Raw genomic sequence first — 27,470 nt, 5'->3', positions numbered from 1 at the left:
TGAGGTGTTAACAGAGGTTAAAAATTTGTTCCTGCCCCTCGAGAGTAGGATTTCCAAAAGGACTTGAGGCCACGGACAGATAAAATAAGAATATAATAACATATATACATGTAACCAGTAATGTAGCGAAATAAATATCACAAGTGGTACTATGTCAGGGGTTTTTTTTTAGTGGAATACGCCTACCCGTTCCTCAGAAAAAGAAAATGTAAAATTATTTTTAAAATGTATAGCAGCTTTATACTTTGGACACATAAAAGCCAGAAGTGCGAACTGTCACTTTAATCAAACTGGTCACTATCCTGTCTAATAACAACAAGTGGATCAGACAAAGTTCAGTTAGAGGTCTAGACGGCTTTGTGAGACATCACAATACCAGAATGCATCACGAGAGGGCAGCAAAAAAACACTTTGTGCTTTTGTTATTTTATGACAACTTTCTGAGAAATAGAGTGCACTCAGAGCATTTCTGTTGCAACTTGACAAGTTGATCATGCAACCTTGTATTAAATACATAACTGTCAGCAGAGACACGTAGTTAACCAATAGCCCGGCTTTTAACACTGAGGTCAGTGGTAACAGCTGTCAGTTCTTTCCCCATGAGTGCATACAGGTGTCGTTCAGACCTAACCTGAAGCTTGCCTGGGTTTAAAGTCAAAAAAGCTTCTACACAAAGTTTTGCCCATGAGAATATATTGCTCAAACACAATGCATGCGGAAGACTAGAACGAGACTATACACTTTATGTGTGACACTGCGGGGGGGGAAGGGCCAATGAACGATTCGAGATTAATCCTTTGACAGTGCAATCCCGTAATGTAGAAACAAACACAACTAACAAAACAAAACCAATTATGCCGTTCAAGAATTCGTTTCAATGTCAAGCAGTGCTAGTTAAGCCCTCCTTGTTTAGGTTACATAAAGTCAATACGCCACTAATGTAAATGTTTGACACACTTCTTTTGTACAGTTTTTAGGCGTTAGAGCAACGGGCTGATGTGGGGTATGTTGGACATCGTATTACGGACATTGAACAACCTGGTCTAGCTCCAAGCACAAACAGAGTCGAAGAAGAGGGCAGCATGCAAGCACCTCCTCTTAACTCCAATCCACATGCTGGCGTGAGAAACGCTTTTGGAGAAGTGGGGGCCGTCACACTTACTGTTTTTCCTTGGGTACTCTGGCCACAAACCCTTGTGAGCGCGGATCTGTGGGGTGAGCTGAGGCATGGGTGGAGGATGTGGGGGGGCCATAGACCACTGAACACAAGTCACAGCGCAGATGACACGAGAGGAAAGAGAGAGGCAGGTAAGATAGAGAAAGACAAAAACATCAGTCCCACCATGATCAAGCACGACAGAGGAATCTTTACATAGATGATAGACCAGGGATCTCCAACCCTGCTGCCGCGGAGCTACGAATCGCTTCAGACTTCAGTTCCAACCCTGCGCCAACACACCTGTCTGTAATGATCAAGTAGCCCTGCGAACCCTTGATTAGCTTCTTCAGGTGTGTTGTTGACTGGGGCTGGAGCTGACCATCTGCAGGACAGTAAGCTCTCCAGGAGCAGGGTTGGAGACTCCCTGGAATCGACAGACCGTTTCTTTTCCCCCACGCAGTTCGATTTGTTTGTAATGGACTTGGAAAGGATTTTTAAAATCATTGTTTATCGAGATAATCTATTTATAATCAGAACGAGTAATTTCTAGTGCCTGGTTGAAGCATCGCGATACTATCCATAGATGTTTTTTTTATATTTGAATTGATTGTTCACACTTCTTTTATAAGTGTCTCATCTGGTTTAATGTTAATTTGCTTTAGGGTAAGGGGGTTTAAAGGATTTTGTTGTGTTTTTTTGTATTTTTGTATTGTTTTTTTTTTTTAAATATGTTTATATAGTTTTTACTTACTTTTTTTTTTGCAGTTGTATTTTCGTTATTTTATTTCACCAAGGTTACACTTCATGATAGTAAAATGCTGGCTTGGAAACTTGCTGAATCATTTTTTTTTTTTTTGTTTTTTGTTTGTTTGTTTTGTTTTTTTCATATTTTTATTCATTTCAGGTAAACATTTTTTTTTATTTAAGTAACTTTTTTTTTCCCTCTCCTAGTTAAAATTAAGAAACCCCGGCTGTAAAATTGTAGTTTAAGCATATACTTTCAATTTGCATAACTAATACTCCCATCAATATTATTATTTCCATGTTTTCAAGCCTGCTGGAAGTTCCAAAAAAAAAAAAACCCAAAAAAAAATAATAATAATAATAATAATTTTGTATTGTGATATACTTTAAAATGTAATTTATTTCTGTGACGGAAAAGCTGAATTTTCAGCATCATTCTAATATGCTGGTTTGTTGCTTAAAAAACATTTCTTAATATTTTTTTGTAGAAATTGTGATGCTTTTTTTTTCAATATACTCAAATAGCGTTGTTTCAGTAAAATTCTCTGGTTCACGTCTGATGATGATAGGACGCTCATTCACTCTAATGCTTCTGGGCATCAGACAGTGAGATTTAAAACCTCAGCTTTAAGCGCAGATGACAATAAATCTCCATTCATAGAGGTGGCCACCGGCCCGGTGCTCCTCAATCCTCTAAACCTGAGGCTTTTCGGTCTTCATGACCTCAGTGGTGTACGCGGCGGCCGCATCACTGTGGGAACGACAGGCTGTTCCCTTCATCGCAGACAGATGCGCCCAAACAACACCCTACGGTATTAGATGCTTAGATATGGCTTTTTCACAGCGAGGCGATTTAAGTAATGAAATGTTGCGATGGAACTTCAGATGTTATAAAAATGGCTGTGTGTTGTCCGTGTCTGTATATGCGTTCGTCGTTCTCCGTCCTTACCTTGCGTTTGTGCCCCTTAACGAACGTGCGGCTGCCTGCAGGGAGAAAACTGGGAGGAGACTACGGCTCTCGCGGTATGTGCCCTTGTCAGAAACCATGGAGACGGAGGAAGTGGGTGGAGCTGTGTCGAGAATCTGCCGAGATTACTCGTGCCGAACTGTGACATGGGGAGGGGCACCGAGACCTTGCCCAGCAGCCACAGCTGTTCGTACCCATATAAGAAGACCAGAAGAGGACACTGATTGACTGGACAGACAGCAAGGAAAGCTTTCCCAAGATGTATGAGTTTTACTAAGAGACAAACGAAGATCGAATCAAACAAAACATGTTCAGGAGCACGATTTCCAGGTCATATTTCAATAATGTAAAAAAAAAAATAAAAAAAAAGGAAAAATTCGTTTAAAAATATTTTATTTAGATATAGTATATATATTGATTTGATGTTATGGCTTAAATATGTGATAAATACAGAAACATAAATGAAATGTATCAAATTAATTGAAAAATGTAACTGGGTCTGTATGTTGTCCCTCCTTTAGACGTTTTTTGCTCTCATTTTTGTGCAATTCTGTCACTTCATTCCCTCGAAATTTTTTCCTTGTTTTTTTACTCGCCATAGTCTCTAGTTAACCAGTAGTTGAATATAAATATGACCTGGACATGTTGTTCACAGGCATGTCACTAGAGTATTAACCATGTGGGTGAGAAACCCACGCCTCAGAGAAAAACAACATCGACCTGCAATTACGAAACCCCACAAAGGTGAAAAAGTACTACGCTTTCAGTCCCCTGCTTATGTTTTACACGCCAGGGCAGATGGGATTTTTCCTCTACAGGAGGTTTCCTGTTGACAGTGGCAGATAACTGGGAAGGCCTCTAGAGTAGACACGCTCTCCCTGATAGTGATGGCCGCGGAAACCAACAAACAACAAAACACAGTGGACAAACATCACTGTGGCATCACCACAAACAACCACAAACATCGTCCAGCTGTGTCCTGGTAGAGGCCAGTGACAAACCTGCTGGCTCTAATAAGAACAGATTATGGGCCGAGATGGTTGATTAATCCTGTACATCATAACAATCAATCCACTGGTTACAATACATGTGGAATGATAAAGTAAAGCAGAAGGAAAACAGTTGGTGCTCCTTTCAAAAGTAACCTGTAGTGAGGAAGTCTCTGACTCACCAACATCAAAGCTAGATTTTGAAAGGTGGTTGGCTAAGGTGTTGCTCGTATATGCAGTTTTCCTAAAAATATTCTGAGTGGTTGCTAAAAAAAAATTAAGAAATGCCTGAAGTGATTCAAGTGACAGTTTTCCTTTGGTCATTGTCATTATAGTTTATGGGGTGGACATCTTTATTCTTAAGAAATTGAGAGTGATTAATTTTCTTCGTTATAGCTTTTCTCCTTTAGAGTGAACACGTCTTAACTCTACAGGATTTTTGCTGCAATCAGACACCACTAATAATCCGCCCATACTCTCTTCATGAATAATGGGAAAAACTTTCAGGCAGTTCAGAGACTTTTCTTCACAAGGCATTGATTCTAAACTGAGCACCACCACCACCACACCACCAACCATCCCCAGATCTGAACAATTCTGTGACCCAAGCGAAACCCACAGGCCACAGACACGTGGACGGTATCGGGACGGGAAAGCGCTGGGTGTTGTCCGGATGGATTTGCACAGGTGTCGCCGAGATTGGGGGAGGGGCTCACCTAATACAGCCGCAAGCTGGCATTAGTGGGTCCCTGCCAGGGAGGGGGGGTGGATGAGGGAGGGCGCTGGGGGAGGAGCTCCAGGGGAGCGGCCCATGAGGGTGTGACCTGTGGGTCAGAACCGGTTATAAGAGAAAACACACATCTTGAGGACGATATCATACATTTAATCCTCTACACACAGACCATGTAAGCCTTGTTCCAAACCACAGTGAGGTTTCCTTTGAATGTCTAAGGCTGCATCCAAACCATTCTGATACCTGATAGGCTAACTGGAACCTGGAAACATTCTACATGGGAAACATTGAGTCAAGTACATGGGAGACTTGACTGACAATTGACTGATATGTTCTGTGTGTGGTGTAGAGATATCTAATATAACAGAATTTTGCCCCCTTCCCTGTTTTTTTGTTTTTTTTTTTTTTTTGCATATTTTTCACCACTTGAGATAACGATCATCAACCAAACTTTTAATATTACACAAAGATACCTGAGTAAATACAAAAATGCAGATTTTGCCCACTCTTTTGCAAATTGTTTTAATTCGGCCACATTGGAGGGTTTTCAAGATGAAAGAACTTTTAGGTCATGCACAGCTCTCAATCGCTTTACAGGAAGTCGGACTTTGACTTGGCCCTCCAAAACCTTAATTTGTTTTTTCTTGACCACCAAAGCCTGGAACTTGCTGGGTTTTTGGGATCATTGTCCCGCTGCAATAACCCAGTGCGCTTGAAGCTTCAGGTCACAAACTGACGGTTGGACATTCTCCCGTCAGGATTTTCTGATAGCGATTGCAGAATTCATTGCCTTGTCCACTCAATTTATGGCAAAGAGCAGCCGCGCATACCATCACACTTCCAGCACCATGTTTGACTGATTGTATGATGTTCTTTTTATTGAAAGTGCTGTGTTGGTTTTTTTTACGCCAGATTTAATGGGACACACACCTTCCAAAAAGTTTAACACCTTTTATGGCTATCAGTCCACAGAATATTTAGCTCAAAATCTTGGGGATTATCAAGATATTTTTAAGGTAAATGTGAGACAAGCCTTGTGTGTGCTTTAAGGGCAGCAATGGCTTTTGTCTTGGAACTCTCCCCATGGATGCTGTTTTTTGCCCAGTCTCTTGTCGTTATTGACTGAATCATGAACACTGAGCTTAATTGAGGCAAGTGAAGGGCTGCAGTCTTTTAGATTTGTTGTTTCTGGGTTCTTCTATGACCTCCTGGCTGAGTCGTCCATTGTGCGCTTTGGAGTAATTTTGGTCATGCCGGCACAGTTCCTGGGAAGGTTCACCCACTGTTCAAGGGTTTTCTCTCCATTTGTGTATAATGGCTCTGAACCGTGGTTTCACTGGATTCCCAAAGCCTTAGAAATGGCTTTATAACCCTTTCCAGACTGATTATATGTCAACTATTTTGTGTTTCTCGACTGTACTTAGTTTCTTTAGTTCGTATTGCATGATGTGTTGCTCTTCAAGCATGCGTCACTTCGTCAGACAGGTTCTATTTAACTGATTTCATGATTCGACAGGTCCTGGCAGTAATCAGACCTGGGTGTGGCTAGTGAATTAACTCACCTTTCTAAAATAATGTGGTTAATCAGTTTCTTTCATGATTTAACAGGAGGGGGCAATAAAATTTTTGCATGTAGGGCCAGGTAGGTTTTCGACAGCTTTTTTTTCCCTTAATAAATGAAATCATAATTTAAAAATTGCATTTTATATTTACTTGCAATATCTTTGGTAATATTAAAATTCGTTTAATGATCTAAATCTTTTAAGTGTGACAAATATGCAAAAAAAAAACACCCTGTAAGGGGGCAAAAACCTTTTCATGGCACTGTATATTAGGGCTGTCATCGATTAAAATGTTTAATCTAATTAAATTACATGATTGTGTTTGATTCATTTTAATTAATCGCAAAAAAATTTAACTGAAAATACCCACAAAGGATTATGCAAAGCTATTTTTGTGTTAATGAAAAAGTATCAAGTAGATATTACAAATTGTAGCTTAAATAAAAAATTTTCTATGGATTCAACGATAAAATGTATTACAAATACAACAGCCTACAATTGCCTAACAAACTATGGAACATAAAAAGAAGATAATTTGAGAAACATCTCAGCATTTTTTGTTCATACAATAAAAGGTCATTGGTAACCAAAACAAAGCTTTTTACCACCAGTCTTCAAATAACCTCTTTTATTAATGTCATACATACTGATCATATAGAATCCAAATATATAATATATATATATATATATCATATATGAAACCCAGAGATACATTACCCACACACTATATAGATATATATAAAATAACATTAACCCAGTCTCAACATGCTCAGTTGGGCAAAAAGCCACCAACGGGTCCAACATGCCGGCAAAAACTGAGCTGACAGACACTTAACGACGGCCCGCCATCTGACCCTTGACTTGGTGTGTACATGAAACAAGTTTCAGCATATCTCTAGACTTCTGAGATACCCTTGCAGTGTAAGTGCAATGAAGATGCCTTTAAATGTAGCCTAGGTAGGTAGCTCACTAGGTTTTTGGATGTCAAAAATGGTCCTTCATCAGAGCCAGGGGAGAGGAAAAAAATAACCCTAGAGAAAAATCTAGGTTTTATTATACAAATACACAAACAGACATAAAGGGGTATAAGGACAGAGACACTGCATTCAAAGGACCTGTATACATTAATAAACATTAATCCAGGAAAGGAAATCAGAGGTGCTGATGCAGTGTTGCTATGGTGACTGACTTAAGGGGGGGGGGGGGGGTCCTGTTCCTCTTAGCTTCAGCAGGAATCTCATAGAAGAAAAGAACAGTGACCTCTTCTTATTAAACTTCGCTCTTTTTTCTGTTTTCTGCAGGCAAACCACCCGTTTAGGATTTCCCACTGTCCTCTCTATTTCTACCTGTCCTTGTGCAGTGTAGTGGCCTTACTTTAACAAACCTTTAGCTGGAAAAATCAGCCGTGAAAGCTGTAGGCATACATTGAACAGCTATCCTGCTTCCATTTCTCACTCTGAGAGCAGATATACTGCGGTGTTAAATACCCACATGTGGAGAGAAACGTCTAATTCTCAGTTGGCCCTAACCTGTAGGACACTGGTGCTTCAGACTAGTGTGTTTTTTGTAGAAGCTGTATATGTGGGCTGCGGCTCACCTGGACTGAGTTGGGAATGGAGGGAGTTGGTACGGCGATGGGAACAGCGATGCTGCTGCCACCACTGTTTCTCTCGACTGCTGCTGCTGCCTCCGCGCTGCTGCCCACTACAGAGAAAAAACAGGAAGTTCTCAGCATACTATAGTACATATCATACTATTTCTGAAGTATGCAGATTTTCCACACATGGAAAACCCAGCTGACCTTCTACGTTTACCAAAAGAGAGAATACAGTATCCCACAATGAAATTTTGCCTTCCAAGGTGAAGGCGATATATAACAGTGATCTTTTTCTTAGCTCATCTGACGGCACTGCCAGAAGACAGCTCATTACTACACAAAATAAAAGTGCAAAATATACATGTATATAACAAAAGATAACATTTATTTTATTTAAAGCTCCAGGTTTGCTGTACTTTGTTTGGAAGGCCTGCACAATTTGGCCCAACCAAAACTGAGATAGTAACTATTAAAAACGAAATATATATATTATATAATAATAACTTTTGTTGTATTAAATGTTTTTGCCATACTAGCTTATTGCTGCTATTGCATGGCAAACACAGATTTAACATTCAACAATATATAATGCAAATATTTTAGGAAATTCAACTTAGAGAAAAAACTTTTGTATATACAAAACTCAAAATAATTTTTTGATGTACTTCTAAAAAAATTTTTTAATAGGTCTGTCTTACAAAATAATTGTACAAAATGTGCCCTGATAAAACATAATAATAATAATAATAATAATAGCAATAATTGTATAAGAATTGTGCTGTAAAATAAAATTATTATTGTTAACATGATTATTATTTCTAAGAAATTTACATCACTATTGTCATGTTTCACTGTATAAGAACAATAATAGTAAAATAACATCAGGTGTATTAGCACTCGTCATTACAAGGAATATGATTGCTGCGAATGTTGCTTTCCAAAATGCATGTTAGAAGCGATCCAACTCAGAGCTGATGCAGCTCATGCGAGCAGCATTTACTGCGAACCGAGCTGCTATGAAACCACTGAAACACTGAATTTATGAGCTGTCCAGTGGTGTAAACAAACACAGCACTGTGCTTCACTCTGAAAATATTCCTTTTAATAAACCACAGCCTTTGTTTTTTGATAATTGCACTAAGCCATATTGCGATTTTGGTTTTATTTCGATTAACAGTGCAGTGCTACAAATGTCCAATATTGATTGATGCCACAATGAGATCATGATAAAGCATACTACTCTCTGAACACAAGTAGTTGTGTACACAGTATGTATATCGTTTACTACCAAACAGCAAGCAGTACATATTATTTAAGTGTGGTAGTCCAGTATGTATTAAGCCTATTTTTCCATTCTGAATATCACAGGCTTACATGGTAAAGTGACCTAGATATACACTTGCCTTTGAGACACATAGTACTACTATAGTCCATACTTGGTTATGCGTTTGTTCACCAAGATCAATTCCATGGATTATTGTTTTGCAACACTATGGCGCTTTGAGCATCATTGCATCATGAATACACCCCCACATGGGCACAGCTTTAGAAATCAACCCTGATCCTCTGTGTCTGCTATTTTTGTCCATGTAGCTCCACAGAAACCAGAGCAGCAGGGAGTCCCACGCTGCACTGCAACAGATCTCATTATTGCAGCACCGAGTCTTTCTTGTTTCAATTGCTTGAATTCTGGGATCGCAAGAATGATCCGATTTTAACTAGAGATGGTGCAAAACTACATCAAAAACTACATGTGGGTTGCAAGAAAGACCTGAAGAAACTTTCTTTCTTTTTTTTTCTTTTTTAAAAAAACACGTATTTTTAATTTATATTGTGTATATGTATGTATGTATGTATGTATTGTGTGTGTATATATATATAATAACATTTGTTTGCAAACACAGCAGCCAATCAAGAGGAGTTCGAATCCACTCAAACCGCTCAAAAGTTTTCTTGCACAGTGCTGAAAATTTCGTGCTTACGAATCCTCTCATTATAACATATGAAGTGTAGACATTATTAGTGGTTGACCGATATTGTTTTTTTGACAGCTGATGGCCGAGGATAAAGCATATATAATTTTATTTTATTTTTTTTTAATATTTAAGAAATTTGAAATCATTTGAAAATGGATTTAAAAAAATATGTCTAAAATAACAGTGCGTATACTTTAAATGATGATGTATTTCTCACAAATAAAACAATATTAAACGAAATATATAATTAAAAGGAAGTAAACACTGTAAACCAACAGGGCACTCAGTAGTCTGGAAGTTTGTGTGCATAGGAATCACATTTTTTCAAATAAAGCCAAGGTAACACTCATTTTACATACAGCACACAGTGAAAATTACATGAATATGACAGTGGGCAAAAGCATGAAGCACAGCATGTTTTGAAATCACGTGTTTAAAGTTTGTCAATCGCACGTCTCAATGAAGCTGAACTCTCCTCCTGTCCGTATTCAATTCGCACGGACTGACCATCATTGCAGAGTCAACCCACGGATCATGCAGGATACAAATGCACATTTCATAAGATCTATCTCACAGCTGGATTCGACTAAGTTTGCAAGGTTTTTGAATTATAGGGGTTACTTCCATTATTCATTCAAAAGATTTGTTTAAATTATATATACATGTGTATTTGCTGAATGCGGACGTCAAACGAGAAGTATTATATAATGTTTTTCCTTTCTATTACTAACAATCATAAAAGCAATCGTTTATAATCCTTTTTTTGTAATACAGTTTAATTCCTTTGTTTAACAGTTCTATCTGATTATTAGACAGACTTCTATCCGTGGACAGAACTGTTAACGATGACAGTGAACTAAAGGGAGAAAGTGAGCACTGTGTGTTAGGGCGCTGCCGCTCTCAGCCTCGTCAAAATAAAAGTCCCACCACGAATGCATCGGCCAAACAGAAAAAAACTTATTAGCCGATGCCGGTAATTGAAAAAATGCCAAATATCGGCTTTGGCGATATATCGGTTGACCACTAGACATTATCAAAGATTTATTGTGCCTATATACATTTATTACTTATATAATTTATTAATGATGCACTGAGAATCCATGGCTAAAATGTTGGACACACTACTAGGCCAAAAGCCAGAACCAAAGATGTTATTTAAAATAGAGTCATTTAAATGGGCAATACATTTGTCCTAATGGTTATAGATGTATGCGAGCAGTCACAAATTTTTAAGTGCATCCAAAATCAGGATATTCATTTCCTCATATAGTCATACAGTCTGTTCCGTTTAGTTTATGAGCTTTATGAGAAACCAATGCTCCAAAGCATGACCAATATTGAGTGTAGAGGCTGATGTGGATGAAAAATCTACACAAATGCACAATATGCACAAATTACATTATCTATTGTAATCACTACACAACATCAACTAACGCAGATCACTAGGTCCATCCTATAAATGTAACCCGTAGATAACAAAAAGGTTTAATTTGACACCGGGTCTTAACACCATAATGCATCATGCACCCAAAAATCTGCAAGTTGGTTCAGATTAAGACAACCAAAAAAGAGCTGATAAGCAGCAGCGAACACTTCTGGAAAGCAGATAATGGCTGGCTCGGTGGAGACACTGGCATCATACTTCTATCTAATTACACATAAGAAGCTCATATAAATCTCTCATACTCCTATAAAACATACGCCTCATAAATAATACCGTCTACACATCTAATAACCAAAAAACAAGCTTTTATAAGAATGTTTTTTATAGATGAACGCAACAAAACTATATATCAGAATTAAAATAATGAATCTCTGTTCTCGTGTTCACTTTTTTTCGATAAAACTACAAACTAGGGTTGTAAAGATGTTGCTTATTTTTTTTACACACTACTGTGCAAATGTCTTAAGCATGTTAGTATTTTTCAAACCCCAAAAGAATGGTCTTCGCCCCAGTTATTTATCTCTTTTTGCTGTGTTGTGTTCAGTAGGAAATATCGGTTTACATTTTCCAAACCTTCTTTTGCCATTATTGTAATAACACCTTTTTTTGTTCTATGCACAGACAGCAAAACCAGTGCTCCAACGCAGAAGGGCTGATCTTCATCATCAATCCAGTCTGTCTGGAAATGTGACATGAAGAAACGAGACAAACTGAGACCGGACTAAATCCAGAGGAACTGTGGCAATGTCTCCTCCAAGATGCTTGAAGAAACCTACCTGGCAAAGCTACAGTAACTGCGAAAAGTTTTAGCACTTGTGTAAAAATGCTGTAAAAAAAAAAAACTGAGGAGGCTCTTCAAAATAATGTCATAAATAGATTTCAGTTTATCAATTAACTTCAATTAACTAAATCAAATCAACATTTAAAACAGCTTTTGTCTTATGGTACCGTTTTGCACATAGTGTTTTTTTCAGGTAGCTCTGCACATAGCACAGCATGCTGTATGTTGCTTGAAAGATGCCATGCACACATTGCGCAGGGCTGGGGAAAGTCCTGAAGGAGGCGCACTAAATGAAAGCAACACTCACTCCTCTCTGAACAGCAGATGGCCACTGAACACAGAAATGCAGCCGTTTCCCACCCCCCGGAAACCCCCATAAATAAATTCAGCTTGCCTACTTTCTAAAATGTATTTAAATGGTTTAAACAGCCATTCAGATTTTTGTATTCGCAGTGGTGCTCATCACAGCGCCAAATACTTAAATATTTTGACTTAATCAGCTTTTTAATTTATTTTAATCTGGACTACAAAATGCCCTAGATATTGTTTCACTTTACATTAAGGCTCTGATTAATTAACATTAGTTAATTCATTCCGTTAACAAGACTGACAAACGAAAACTTACTTCTAAACATTGCTTAATCATTAGGTTGTTTAAAATCAAAAGTTTGCTAACCGTGGGGGGGGGTATTTAATAACTAACATTTGTATTTTTTTAACAAAGATTAATAACTTCTGTAGCAAATGTAGCGAATTGCTCATTATTTATGTTAATGCAATAACATAAGGTTTAACTAATGAGATCTTATTCTAAAGTGATACTTTATGTCGTTTTTATCATTCTTTTGCACTTATAATCTATGAGTTTTTTAATTTTTTTTACTTTATTGTTATTTTGTTGTATTACTTTAAGTGTATATGTTCCAGATCTTTTTGTTATAAGAAAAAAGGTATTAAACATGTTATACCTTTTTTGACACTGTGTTGGCAAACTAAATTTCAATACAATAATAATAATGTAACCGTGATAAAGCATTGAGCAGTTAATCGCAACATGAAAATTGATTTGATATAATATGCCTATATGTAACATAGTTAACACGAAAATAATACACATATTCCACCGGTCCACGCTCACTTTATTTACTTATTTATTTGTTTGTTTGTTTAAAAAGCTCTGTGTAAATGGGTCCTGCGAATTCTTTTAAATTTCTACTTATGTTTGATAAAGGAAGGCATGAAATGACCATTTTCCCCTTTAAGACTAGCAGTTTTGATGATTCAGCAGGTCACTCGCACAAGAGCTGCGCCTGTGTTGCCACTTTTTTACACAACATTAAAAGTTTGGTGTATTATTTTAGCATCATAGACAGCATTAAGCTACATGAGGCCAATTTCATTCAGTCATTTTTCACATTAGCCAATGTCAGTCCTGATTTGTGCTTAGTAAATGCAGTGCGGGGTTATTCCCTCTGGTCTGGAGACACGGTTGAGGTGTGGGCTGGTGTGATGACAATATTAACAGATGTTTACACGTGTGGGTGTGAAGAGTACAAACTGCACACTGGGAACATTCAGAAACCCCCGGAGCAAGGTCTGGTCCCTTTATACACCATGAAGCCGCATGAGCGAAACCTGTTTAGATCCCCCCAGAGGAAGTCAAATATTCGGTCTCATTTAGAAACAAAACTAATAGGAGGCTGAGCTGCTGAAAAGTGTGGGAGAAAAGAAGTGGACAAATACCAAATTTAAAGAGACAAATAGGATATCTGATTCATTAGTAAAGCTGGTGCACATTTCAACACAGTGTTTCATTGTATGTGGACACAATGGCCAAATAATGCATACAGAATTACTCAAATTAAACAATTCAAATTATTTACTATTATAACTAGCTAGGGATGTGGCGAGATTCTCGTGGCATATAGTTTCGCGAGGGATCTGAATGTGTCTGGCGAGAATCGGACTGGTCTTGTGAGAACTATGATGATATCCTTGCAAAACTGTTTCTTGCAGTGTTTACATTAAGCTGAACAATTAATCGTTTTAAAGATCGCGATCTACAATTCAAACACCCACATGATCTTACCCCTGAATGACAACGATTCAGTTATGTCTATTATGACCTTTCACAAATCGCGACACATTTTTGTTTTTTCAGTTCAATACAATACTAAATTTTCATCATTGAGGAATTTCTTTAAAGAAGGTCTAAAAAATCTCGTCTCATTCTTGTGTCTCGTCTTCGTGGGATAAGGGTCTCGTCACACCCCAATTAATAGCACTACTATTACTATTTATTATTATTATAATTTTATTATTAGACGAAAAATAATTTGGTCATTTTTTTTTGTTTTTATTGTATTTATATTTTATTAATAAACACTAATAAATAATACTTACAATACTAAATCAATAATATAAACTACAAAGTATTAAGGCATAATAGACTACAACATTAACACACAAACAAACAACAACAAATAGTTCTTATAACAATAACATAAAATCGCAAATAACTAATTTTTGTACTCATAAGAATAATCATAACAACAACAATAATAAACACAGTATTATGAAACTGCACTAAACCATTTCAAATATAATAAATAAATAAAATAAACAAACTTATTTTATAATAATAAATAAACCAGATTAATTAAAATTGCACTAAAGCCATTCGAAGAATGAATGAATGAAGGAATTAAACTCACAATTTATTATTAGGTTACCTGTGGGTTTCTTTCGTCCTCTGGTTGAGTAGACGCAGTGGCGTCCTGGACTGTGGTTGGGCTGCCCAAGCGAGCTGGACTCGTCCATGTAATCGTTGGGCCACTGTTGAGGTTTTCACCGGCTTCAAGTGTTTTTATAAGGAGTGTTACGTCTGTTAATGCCATTTAAAACAAACAGGCAAAAATATTATGAACTTAAAATAATACATGAATTTATGGCTTTGTTACTGAAAACTGCTGTCGTTGTCAAACTGAAACCTTTCCATTCTTCTCACAATGAAATACATGGGACATCACGTCTTACCCAAGAGTGCCTCGTCCTGCAAGGTGGCGGGGGGAGGTTTCTGTGTTGGGGATTGGTCCTGGGAGAGTTTCCTCCCCTCTGATTGACTGATTGTTCCCGTGTTTGCTGATTGGACAAGCAAAACATCTGTTTAAGCATTGAACAGAGCCTGAACCATCAGATGATATAAATAGACTAAAGAAATTGAGATGAGAAGAGGGCTGTAACCAGAACAAAAACTATACATTACAACCAAGGTTCAGTTTGCTGCTGCAAAGAATTGGCCTCATTCATGAAACTACTTTTGAACTTTTAAAATGTCTAAATAACTTACCTGTGTGAATTCTCGTGTAACCTGTTTTATTGTTAACATGTGTGAATGTTGAAACCTGAATTTCCAGTCCGTCAAGATAGTAAATGCACATCCAAGGTTGTTATTTATGGAACTGAAAAAAATAGAAAATAATAATAATTTAAAAAAACAATCAACTAGAAAATGAAATAAGAACTAAAGTTATAATTTTCCAAAAACAGCAAAAAGTTTTTTTTTAATAAGTCATTGTGTTGCTATTTCTATTATTATTGTAAATAGTGTTTATTAAAATACAGTGGTCCATCAATTTTAACAAAATAAATAAAAAGTTCAGATGTTGTAATGCACAGTTTAACAGCAGGGGTTGAGAGCTGTTTTTGACCAATACAAATATTTTCACAAATCTAAAAATTTACATAAGAATACTTCACACGAATTTACAAAAATAAATAAATAAAATAATGAAATCCTGTTAATGTTTCATGAATAAGGACCATTGATTCAAAATGACAAACACAACTAGAGGTCATTTGTAGTGCGTTTTTCAAGATTTTGAATATGATAGTGGACCAAAAATGGCACCAATTTAATATTTTAAAGCGATGCAAAGCAAAGGAGGATCGTTTATTTTCATTTTTATTTGTTTGCCATTAAATAAGCAATTTTACACAATATTTTCTCAATTTAAAATAAAGACCAAAAAATGACCAAATAACACTTATATATAGACATTGAAACAAACATCCATGGGGACAACTAACAGTCCCCTTCGACAGTATCAAAAATGCTCAAATGAACCTTGCTGATATCAGGTCCTAATCACTGCATCATATATACGAAAACCAGACATTAACCGTAAAAAAAAAAAATAAAGTGCAAACAAACAACAGAACTGATAAACAATGGGTAGAAAACTAAACTTGTCTGGCAAACCAAAATGTACAACTTACATAGGCAACTGCCGTATTTCTGTTGCATAGTTACTTGATTTATGGTTAAAACAATGTAATAATCTTGATCAGTAATACAGCTATTACAGACCACATCTGCAATGGGATTGATCTACATTCTACTGCACATGATGAGGTTATGAGGAAGGATGAACACAGAAATATGAATATGTATCACAAGGGAAGATTGAATCAGTAGATCAGGAATGAATGGGTCATGGTACAAGTAACACTTACCTTGGCTTTAAGCCACTAGTGTGGGCAGAAGAGACAAAGACAGTGGATTGATCAGAACAAAAAGAGGGAGAGAAAGCAGAGAGACGCATGTCCAAAAACTTAACCAGCATGTTCTCAGTTCAGAAGCTCTGAAGCAGGACAAAAGCACTTCACCAATCTCTAAACCTACATTCACTTCACTAGAGCTGAGAGCGCTGATGTTAAAATGCGTTTTCCTGGACAATGTGGCTGTTTTCACCACACTTGCTTTGACTGAGTTTGTCTGAAGCCAGACATTCATTTCATTTCTCTGTCCCCACAGGTCTCTTTTTAGACTGTATTATTTGGGTTCTGACCCTGTAGTGGTGTTTGTGTCCTCTATGTGATTATCAGGAAACAAATAATTACAGAGATACATGGCACAGAAGAATACAAGCTTCTCTGTGAAGACAACTTAGTCCACAACTACAGAGACAAAGTCTCTTACAAAAAAAATGGCTGCGAGTACAGGGACTGTTCTTTCTGCACCACAGCACAATTGATGGCCCCCCCCCCCCGGCATTATTAATGCACTGTCCCGTATGAGTAATGAGAGCGAAAGTAACCGGGACAATGCTCATAACTTAAGTAGGCAGAAAATAGAAACTATAAAGTTTAAAACAGAGTTAACAAGAGAGTATTTCAGCAATAACGCACTTGAAGGCAGGTTATATTGACTATAAAAGCTGATGTGTAGGCACATGCACCAGCGTACCTGCCCCAAACAAATAAATAATCTAATTATAATCAAGTAAAGAAACAAATAATAAACAAAACACAGAATTCCAGATGCAATAAAAAGAACTAAGCACATAAGCACAACGAGGGCCTGTCGTCAACGATTAGCTAATTGTGATTAATCACATCCAAAATAAAAGTTGTTTACTTGTACTGTGCATATTTGTTACGTATAAATAAATACACACACATGCATGGTATTATATTTTAAGAAAAATATGTTTATATATTAAATATATTTATATATAATATAAATTATATATTTAAAAAACACGTTTTTTTTTTTGTTTTTTTTAAATATTTTCAAAGTATATACTGTATTGTGTGCAATTATTATACATAATAAATATACAACAGTACAGCACACACATATTTTGTAAACACAAAACAAACTTGTTTTTTTGGATGTGATTAATCGTGATTTAAACCATTGTAAAGCACTAAAACAAGCATAACACCAGACTGATAAAACAACAGATAAGATGTTAGTTAATCATATAGTACACAAATATATTTAGTATAATAGTGTAGCAACTGCATTTTTCTATATGCCCAATTGCAGTTATTGAGTTTTTTCGGGGTTTGGGTGGGATTAGCCCTAAACTCAATTCTAAGACATTCACATTTGACCATTTCTAGCTAAGGATATATATAATGACATAACTCAAAAAAAAACAAAAAAAAAAACAATCATATTTACATATCAAAACACACAACACAACAGCGCACCTGCACTCCTTCAGTTGAGACTGTATTCATAATATAACCAGACCTGAAGTGCATTATTGCTTTTATAAAATTAAATAAAATTAAGATTTAGATTAAGAAAAAAATAAATAAATTAATTTGAAAAAAATAAAATGGAATTTGGAAAAAAAAAAAAAAAAAAGATTTCATAGGGCCCTATATTATTGTAGCAACTTGCATATTCTATTCTAGAAAAATCTGAAGCCAGTAGGTTAACCGGTATCAACTGAAAATATTATAAACGTTCAATTTGACCATTTCTAGCTTTGGTTATATATCAGGACACATATATTTTTTATTTATGTATCACAAAACATAGGCACACAACATGTTGCAGCATACCTACATCCTGACATGTATCATTTAATACACAAACGTACATGTGGTGTTCATTTAGATCTCAGTGGAATTAGTAGAGAGCAAAATCCTCCCTCAGCCAGACACAAATACGGCTTAATTTATCACACTCTGACAGCGCCAAAATCTCCTCCTCCACACATTATCGACTGTGAAAGCACTGTAATGTTCACCAAAACAGATACACGAGCAGACCAAGAAAAGCATTCTAATATTTTAAAATAAAACTTAAATAACTAGTTAAAAAACCTTTTTAAAACAGCCATCCGAAGACTAAGTTGAGAAACTAAGAGTTAAACTGTCACTGTCACTGACCATTGAAAATAAATCTCATCTTTTTGCAAACACAGTCAGTTTGGCTAGAAGAATGCTGGTAAATTTCCTGTCAGGTGACTCCAAGGTTATGGCTTCTCCTTAACTGAACGAAACGCAAGCTGGCAACGCACGTGAAAAGGTGCAAGAAACACGCCTGCCCAGGATATTCAGTGACAGCGAAATTGTACTGTCACGTCCTCCGAACAAAGTTACAGAATCTGTCCACTGGAACAGTACCTTTTCACAAGTACAATGTGTAATATTTAGAGGCACTAATATGTTACTTGGTTAACATACTGATATGTCGCTTAAATGTAATAACTACAAACCCTTTAGGTGTAAATAAAGTACAAAAAGTGTAACTTTTTAAAAAGTGTGACAACCCCGGGTAGGGTTGGTATAATACCAACATTTTGGCTCTGGTACCTTGGCATAGAAATAGGGCCTTTCTCTCACCGCAGGAACCTTTTCATAGTACCAAGACCTAATTGTGGAACTAACCCACGTACCCCAAATTAACTCCTATTCCGGAGCAGGCCTAACCACCACACACTGGTACTACCCGTGACGTAAGTAGACAATGATTGGCCAAACGCGTTCGAGAACGCCCTCACCTGGAATATGACCTGCATTGCTGGATTTTATTTTATTTTTAAACTGGAGGTCATTTAAAACTCACTGCCTCCCTCTATAAACTAGAGCAGAAAGGGGCGTAATTTGTGCCAATCAGCTAATTTTGCCCTTAACCTTCTTACTCTATTTTAAAGACAAAACGTATCACACAGTGTTGACAATATTACTGTCTGCTGGCAATTGTGGAAAACTTATTTTCAATGTTTCATTGTTGCAGCAATCAACTCCAGGTACACCACAGTTCAGACTGTACACTCGCAGGCTTGTTTCACATAAGAATCAAACTAGGGCTTAATCCTGCCGTCTACTCTTACCTCAGATACTATTGGTCCGCTTGAAAAAGAGAGCAACACGCCATCCTGTTTGTAGAATTGGAACCAATGAATATAGTTTTAAAAGACTGCAAATTATTTACCTTTACTCCATGGCCCACATCATCCAGTACTGTGTAGTCGATGGGCTTCCTGATGTACCTCACCGGCCGCTCAATGTTGCCCGGAGCGATGAATCTTATGATTCCTCGATGTGTTTTATTTGTTGTCAGGATGCCGTGATCTCTCGTCGGGCGACCTTCTCCTTATGGATGTTCCCCGTCTAATGAAGATGCAAAAGAAAAAAGACAAAAACAAGATGAAAGAGGAGCCTGGTTTCAATCATAAATTTCAAATTTAACTTGTTGCGCAAATTTGGAATTATCGTATTGAAAATTTACGAAAAAGCACCATTTCCATCCAACGAGTCAGAGAACAAAATCGTCACTTCCTGATAAAATGGCACTAAATATCACTAAGAAAAGTGATGAAAATCAATAAATGCGGTCATTGCTTTTGTAGGTGAATGCCAGCTGTTTGGGAACCTCAGACTGACAATAACAACATTTTTAATAAAATCCAGTCCCCCCTGGTTAGTCAGGTTAATGCTTCGTCCCCATAACGCAAAGTCACATGACTTCTTTGAATGCTCATGCAGAATTCCTATTATTTGCATTAACCCTTTTTCGCACAAGTCCAAGCACCTCAAAGCGAGCACGTTTTGGCAAATTAAGGGATTTCTTTTTCGAAATTGGCGTTTCCAATCACTCGCTTCTGATGCTATACTTTAAAATGCGCATAAAAGAGGTGTGATGGGAACCTAGCTAATGACCCAAGGTCAAAAATTCAGTCTGATTTGTTCACATGCTAGTCAGAATCTTAAGACTTTTTTTGTATAAAAGTCTGGGCTAAGTAAGCTGTATTTGTTTTTAAAAGAAATTAAACTTTATTAATACACACATACACATTATTAGGGACAGTAAAGACAGTTGTATTTAATATTTAACAAAAATGTATAGCTTATATAAATTACATACTAAAGATCCTGAAAAAAATATCGCCGTTTCCACACAAAATATTAAGCGCCACAACTGTTTTTTAACCAGACCATGTTAATGTGAAATTAAAGTGGTGATTTGTTGGTGTGCAGGTTTAATGCCCAATGCAGAAGTTTTTTTTTTTTTTCTCGGCGGTGTGATTCACTGCAGTGTCTGTACCCTGCTGGGCGAGACAACTCCGTGTGTTTTAAGGAGCTTGTGAAGAGGTGAACACTTTTTTGACCTTAAAGAAGACACCATTAAGAGAGGAGAGAGAGAGCAAAGAATAAAAAATAAAACACATCATGGTGTATAAAACAGCAGGACTGCACTTGCCACTATTTCTCAGACAAAATAGGTCACAGAAATCATATGCTGTGTCCCCTCAGTTTTGCCTGTACTTGTACTACATGTTAAAGCGTGATGAAATCATTACTTCAGGCTCGATACAAACTGCTGTGAAAGTTTCCAGCCTCTGCAGCCTTTCCTTGCCACATTTCTACAACTGAAAACACTTGTAATATTAGCCCAAAAAGTGTACATAGATCATACTAAAAAAACAACCAGGAATAAATGTATCATCCAGGATTTATGTTTCTCAAGTACAAACTTATATTTTTAAATACTAAAGGTTTTTTCACTATTTTTTTTTTTTTTTTTTTAAGTTAAGGACCCCTTTCATTACTTCTAACCAAAAAAATATGAATGTTTCTAATGCATGGACTAAAGGTCTGGGAAAAATGTGTGTGCTTCTCACAAATGTATATTTATTGGTCCCAAATTTTGTTACATAGTTTTACATGGTTGTTGATTTAGTTCCAATCACTTAATGTGGTTTTCATAATTTTTTAGGACCTTATGTAATCTGTTTAATATTTTTCCCAGAATGCGGTGTCCATTTTAATTTGTCTGGATTAAACTTTAATTATTTAATTAAAATTCTATCACCAAAAATGATGGTAATCAAAACAAATTCATAAAACTATCACAATGTATTGAAATAATCTTAAAAATGTAACCAAAAAAAGTAAATTCCCATTTTAAAAAAGAAAAACACTGGCACTTTATAGTCCCCCCAAATTATAGTTCTTTATACAGGCTTGTTCAAATTACATTGATGAAAAAAAAAACTCTCAATTGTGTAATAATTTACCATCAATCATAAAAAAAAAGTTTTAACAGTATTTAATAATTAGTAGTAGCAGTAGTAGTACTTTAAGAATTATAATACTAGGAAATACTAATAAGTGTTTTTGTCCCTATCTGCAAACCGAAAAAAACGTTTTTTGTTCTTGTAGTGAAGGCTAGAGATTTTGATTGCAGTGAATGTCACAGGCCCTCTATGTTTTTGGTTCACAATTCATCAATTTTCCATAGACCCCTCTGACAGAGCTCAGTCGCCGAATTTTTGACCTAAATACTCTGCTCTCCAAAAACACATCTGGCATCTTTGCCATAAACAAAACACACAGTGGGAAACGGAGCACATATAGTTCTCCGAAGAGTAGGAGACAAGTTCCTCATAATGGAACCTATTCCATTACATTAGAAGTTTTGGTGAAATGCTTAAAAAGAATATGCAGATGAGCCTTTCAGTTCATCTTTCCTACACTACAATCCATCCTAAAGCCAAAATCACTAGCACAAAATGCTGACAACAATGAATGTCGTCCCTGCTGACTTGGCACTCAGAAGTACTGAGTTCAGCTTCCCATAAAGGCTCATTTTACTGATTCCTATTAGGCTCATGGCAACGAGTTTTACCATTAACCCACCATACAGCACCAATTAAATGTTTACTGTGGGCGCTCGTCTTTTCATGCAGTGCCGTCAGAAGGAACAGTACTCTCTCTGGCACACAAGAGACTCGGAGCAGATGCGGCGAGGCCTCCTGTTGGAGATTAAAAGCCAGCAGAGGATCCGATTCATTATTTCAAAGAAGTTTAGTCAGAGCAGATCCCGACTCCTATCTAAGGCATCAGGAAGAAGGAGGCTTGTTGCACTGCCTCGTCTTTAAAGAAGATGAATTTAAAAGACAGTTTTCTACCCTTATTACCTTAGTCATCTCAAAAGGACGCTGGCACCCTGAGGCACTACGTGACTAATAATTGATACAGAAGCCCTTGATGTACACCAACAGCTGTGGAAACTACCAAAAATTTCCCGAAAACTAAAATACCGTCAAACTTAATTGCACTACGCGTAATAAATCAAATCAAAAAAATATTAAAAATGTTAAAAGGTCCCATATGATGCTGCTAAAAAGAACATTATTTTGGGGTAATTTGGGGTGAATGCAATGAGTTTTATTTGGTGTAAGGAAGTGTTCACTACCCTCTAGGGATGATACTGACTACCATTTTTTTGAGCTTCGAAAGCTTTTGGTAGGTAGTAATCAACACACGACTATTAAAAGATTCGGAGGGATGGGTATGAACATATTCGGCTCTCTAGAAGAGGCGGAATCTCTGTGTGTCTGTCTGTCTGTCTGTCTGTTTTTGAAAAAATGTACAGCATTTAACAGGAAAATTACATATAAAAATTAAAAATTACATCTATGCTGAGGTTAAGCAATCTACAAGTTTTTTCAGTCTTTTCCTGAAAAAATTATACACCTTTATTGCATTAATAGCAAACCCTATTAGGCTAAGTCTAAATCAGGGTTAGCCAGCAGTATTCATACATCCACTTGAGAATTTCGGTGGCCATGGACTGGAGTTAGTTTTTTCCCAGTTGTAAATATGGATGGATTAAAAAAAAAAAAAAATAGATGTAGACTTTAGAAAGTGCTGTAAAAGTGAAATCAGCAGCTCTTTTGGGGAGTGAGCTGAGCTCTACAATCAGCAGTGCAGCTGGCTTTGAGGAAGTGGGAGGGCCCGCGCAAAACTGACTTCATCTCCTTCCTGTGAGCTGAAAAATAGACGTGCTGAAATGAGTTGCTACATATTGCACAATGTGTGCGGGGTCCAACTTTATCAAATGCCCTCAAAAAAAAATTCAATGACGTATGCCATTGTTTTTAGGATTGCAAGAGCTTTCTCCTGATTGACGAGGGTTTAGGGTCTGAGCGAAATGCCTTCGTCTGGTTTCAAACTGGGAGTATTTCAGGCATCATATGCTGAAGGCCAACACTGCTGCCAAAAAACAGATCACATGTACACTCCATCAAATTCTCAGTCATCCCTTGAGCCCTGAATGGCTTTTCACACATCGCTAATCTCAGCATGTGGATCTAACTAATTACAAATCACAGCCAGGGTCATCTGAGTTTTGGCAAGCCTGTATCTGCTCTATAGTCTTTTGAAGCCAAACTTTGAGAGTTGGCATGAAGTCTGGTCCACACTGCAGCTTATTCAGGCCAATAACCCTGACACTGATTAAATAGTGAATCTGACCCAACCAAAAATTGTACTTTTTTTTTTACTTGATCTTTAGAAGTATAAATCTGGAACCAAAATATAACTGATATAAATGAGAGCAAAATGTGTGCACAATGACACCCAGCTGCTATTTCTTCCATGGAAGTGTTGGTTGGCCCACAAAACCCCGAGCAGATACAATTTTGTATAAATCATTGCATACCAAAAACAATTTCGTGGAGAAATTTTGGTGTTCAAATTCGGTTTCACCAGACTCCAGCACACTACATACAGCCAGCCAATCGGAAATGAGCATTCTAAGAAAGTGTTTTATGTTTTCTTGTGCAGTAAAACATCAGACAAGTCTGTATTTGTCACGATTTCAACACAAGTGTCAAGAGTGTAAACCTTCACACAGATGTTGCTTGAGGTCATGAATATGGCAAGGCATACCATTCTATATAGTATTTTAGATATATATATATATATATATTATTATATAATATATATGTATTTGTCTTTTGTCCCCCAGAAATATTCCACTTGCAATTTAAAAAATAATAAATAAATAAAAATGGGTTTTGCTACATTTGTTTGTACACATGCACAATTTGTCAGAAATTTGTGATCATATATCAATACAATTATAAACCATTAATAATGTATATTACTACTAATATACTAACAATAATAAATAAATTAAAAAACAAGTTACAACAAACACTAAATAATAAAATTAAATTATTTATTTATAATAACTAATAAAAGGATATTTAAGAAAAACAATTATTGAAATTAAAACTGTAAACAACTTAAAATCTAATATTAAAGATGTGGTAAGTTCTAAATTTTTCAAATGTTACTAAACTAACAGTGCTTCACATTATATTGAAATGGAGCTGGTTGGCATATTTGTGTTTATTTCTCGTGCACACAGAAAGAGGCATAAAGAGTAGATGCATAATCACACTACTAAGCGGGGATTTTGGTTTTATTTTAATTAATCAAGCATACATTTTTTACAGTTCACACTCAAGGCCTAATCTAATTATGCCTGGCCACCTTGTGTTAACAGGATGCATCAAGACCCATCATGAACCTGAGGGGATATGTGAAAGGCTTCACTGTGTTTATTTGTCATTTCCCATCTTAAGAAAAACTCAGTGTCCAATTTATCGACAGGGACAGCCCTAGAACAATGTCTTGCTCAAGGGTCTTAAATATTTAAACACAGATATATGGTATATCAGTCTGGCGAGTAAACTAAAAAAAAAATGTACTATCCAATGGCGATTCAATGCCACAGGTGTCCCTAGAGGGTTGGTGTAAATGCATAGTTTGCAGATATTGATTAGGTTAGGGTTTTAGGTTTACACATGTTAAATTTAACTCTGTCATAGTTTGACTGTAGAAGCAATCCTGTAATTAAAAGGAGCAGCTTCTCCTAAAATAATCATTGAACACAACAAAGTACTTTCAATTGTACAGAAGTAGTTACATAATGTTTTTCTTCATCACCTTTCGAGAGACAGTGTTTGTCTTTCTCACATACATATAAATATGTTGAAATGGAAAAACTGCTGCATCTAGGTTTTTGACAGAATATATTTGAATGCACTTCTGAATATGAGTGTGTTGACATTAATAACTGAGCATTCAGAACCCTTGACCTGCCCAGCAGTGTCTATTACTACATGTGCTATTCACAGCAAGCCATGAACATTTTAAGCAGCCGCTGTCAGTACTTCAAGTCCAGTACTAGGTTCTACTAAAATCATTCTCTCTAATAATCAAACATTCTCAAAAAAAGTATAATTTTTTTTTTTTTTAATTATAATTGGGGAATCTATTTAAGTCATTTATTATAAGTAAGTAAACAGGCAATATATAAAGAACCAGGATTGTAAAAATAAAGTGCTACCTGTTCGGCAGTATTTTTTCAATGTGAAGTATATTTAAAAATGCACAAATACGGCTTTTAAATGAATTCAATTTAGTGAATTTTCCAACTGCACTGTGAAGAATATTAAGGAAAAACTGAGAGATGCATTTCATACAGGTCAGACAGGGGGACAGTTCTCACTTCAGCATTTGACAGAAAAAAAAAAAGTCATTTCAGCAGTTTAAACAAAGCGACTCCAGGGGTGGCATGGCTTCCGGAAAAAGCCAGCTATACACAACAGACAGAAGCATAGCGCATATCTTTAGGCGAGGGGCGCTTGAGTCAACAGTGGCCTGTAGCACACACCCTGAGCAAACACACAACACACACACACACTTCACCCAAAACACCACCACTTTGTGGGGCTATGTCAATAAGACTTTCATGCCGAGTGTTAATAGTAGTGCCAAAACCACCCGATTATTTCTGAAATGAGAAATGGACCACACCCTGATGTTTTTTTTTATTATTTATTTTTTTTATTCTTCTTTACTGTAACAATTGAAAGACCCACAGCAGTGGCTAAAAATAACATGTGAATCATCATTTGTAGCATATACCAATACAACGGCAGGAGAAACGAAATGTGACTCTTGTCGCATATCCAGCACTAAACGGAAAACACTTGGTGATTAAAAGTGAGGATGCAGTTCGGTTATAGTTTAGATTACAGCTCACTAACAACATTACGAGCACAGCTGAAGGGTGAGGACAGGCGCTCCCTTCACAGATTTACGGCTGTGTTATGCTCCATCTGGCTTTGGCTTCTCTCCGACAGGGTGACCACGAGCATCACTACAGTGAGCCAGATGAAGGGGGCTTGCTGTAAGTAAGATGAACGAGGACGCCAGCCCCTCTTCAAAACTGAGCCTTTACTTTGCAGAAACAGGTTGAAAAAACGTCTAAGAGTATGGTTGCATATCACAAAAGAAAAAAAGTTCAACTCAACCTCATGCACGACAAAGCTGAAAGAAAGATAACTGCAAAATCATCAAGTTTACTAAAAAGGGACTATTTATATGAATCTAAACTTTCTGATTACTATTTAAAAAAAAGATTGGACATAATATTCTGATAAGAAGGATTTAAACTTTCCAACAGTGAACAGCTAAAGATAGTGTAATCTGCTGAAACAAATCTAATCTCTTGTCGCTCCTGTGGGAAAATAATTTGAATGCACAATGTTAACATGTCCAGATTGGACACAATCAAGTAAATAAGATGTTGAGGAATCTACAGAGGATCACAGAAGTAACTAGTACACACCAAAAGATTGGCAGAACAAATACTCACAACAGTGCTATTTTTTCATTGACCAGCCTGACTAGCTGTCACCATTCAATGCCCTTCATACAAAATAAGCCAACAAAAACATGCATTTAGAAAGTCATTTTTTGGGTTCTATTTAAATGTCATTTGACTTCAAGTGCCCTGAGAGGAACATTGCCACCTACCAATAAGAGAGAGAGAGGGAGAGAGAGAGAGACTTTAAACTCTTCAACTAAGAGATTTTCAACATCAGGTTATAGGGATGTCTAAAAAAGCA

General features: G+C 36.6%; 1 pseudogene; it reads right to left on the bottom strand.

The window, feature by feature from the left end:
* LOC122133895 overlaps positions 1 to 27,470 on the bottom strand; it is a 51,774-nt pseudogene that overhangs the window by 2,972 nt on the left and 21,332 nt on the right.

This window comes from Cyprinus carpio, unplaced genomic scaffold (genome assembly GCF_018340385.1).
Source record: "Cyprinus carpio isolate SPL01 unplaced genomic scaffold, ASM1834038v1 S000006818, whole genome shotgun sequence".
NCBI classification, from domain to species: domain Eukaryota; kingdom Metazoa; phylum Chordata; class Actinopteri; order Cypriniformes; family Cyprinidae; genus Cyprinus; species Cyprinus carpio.
Note: the sequence above shows the minus strand (reverse complement) of the source record. Positions and strands in the feature narration are given on the sequence as shown.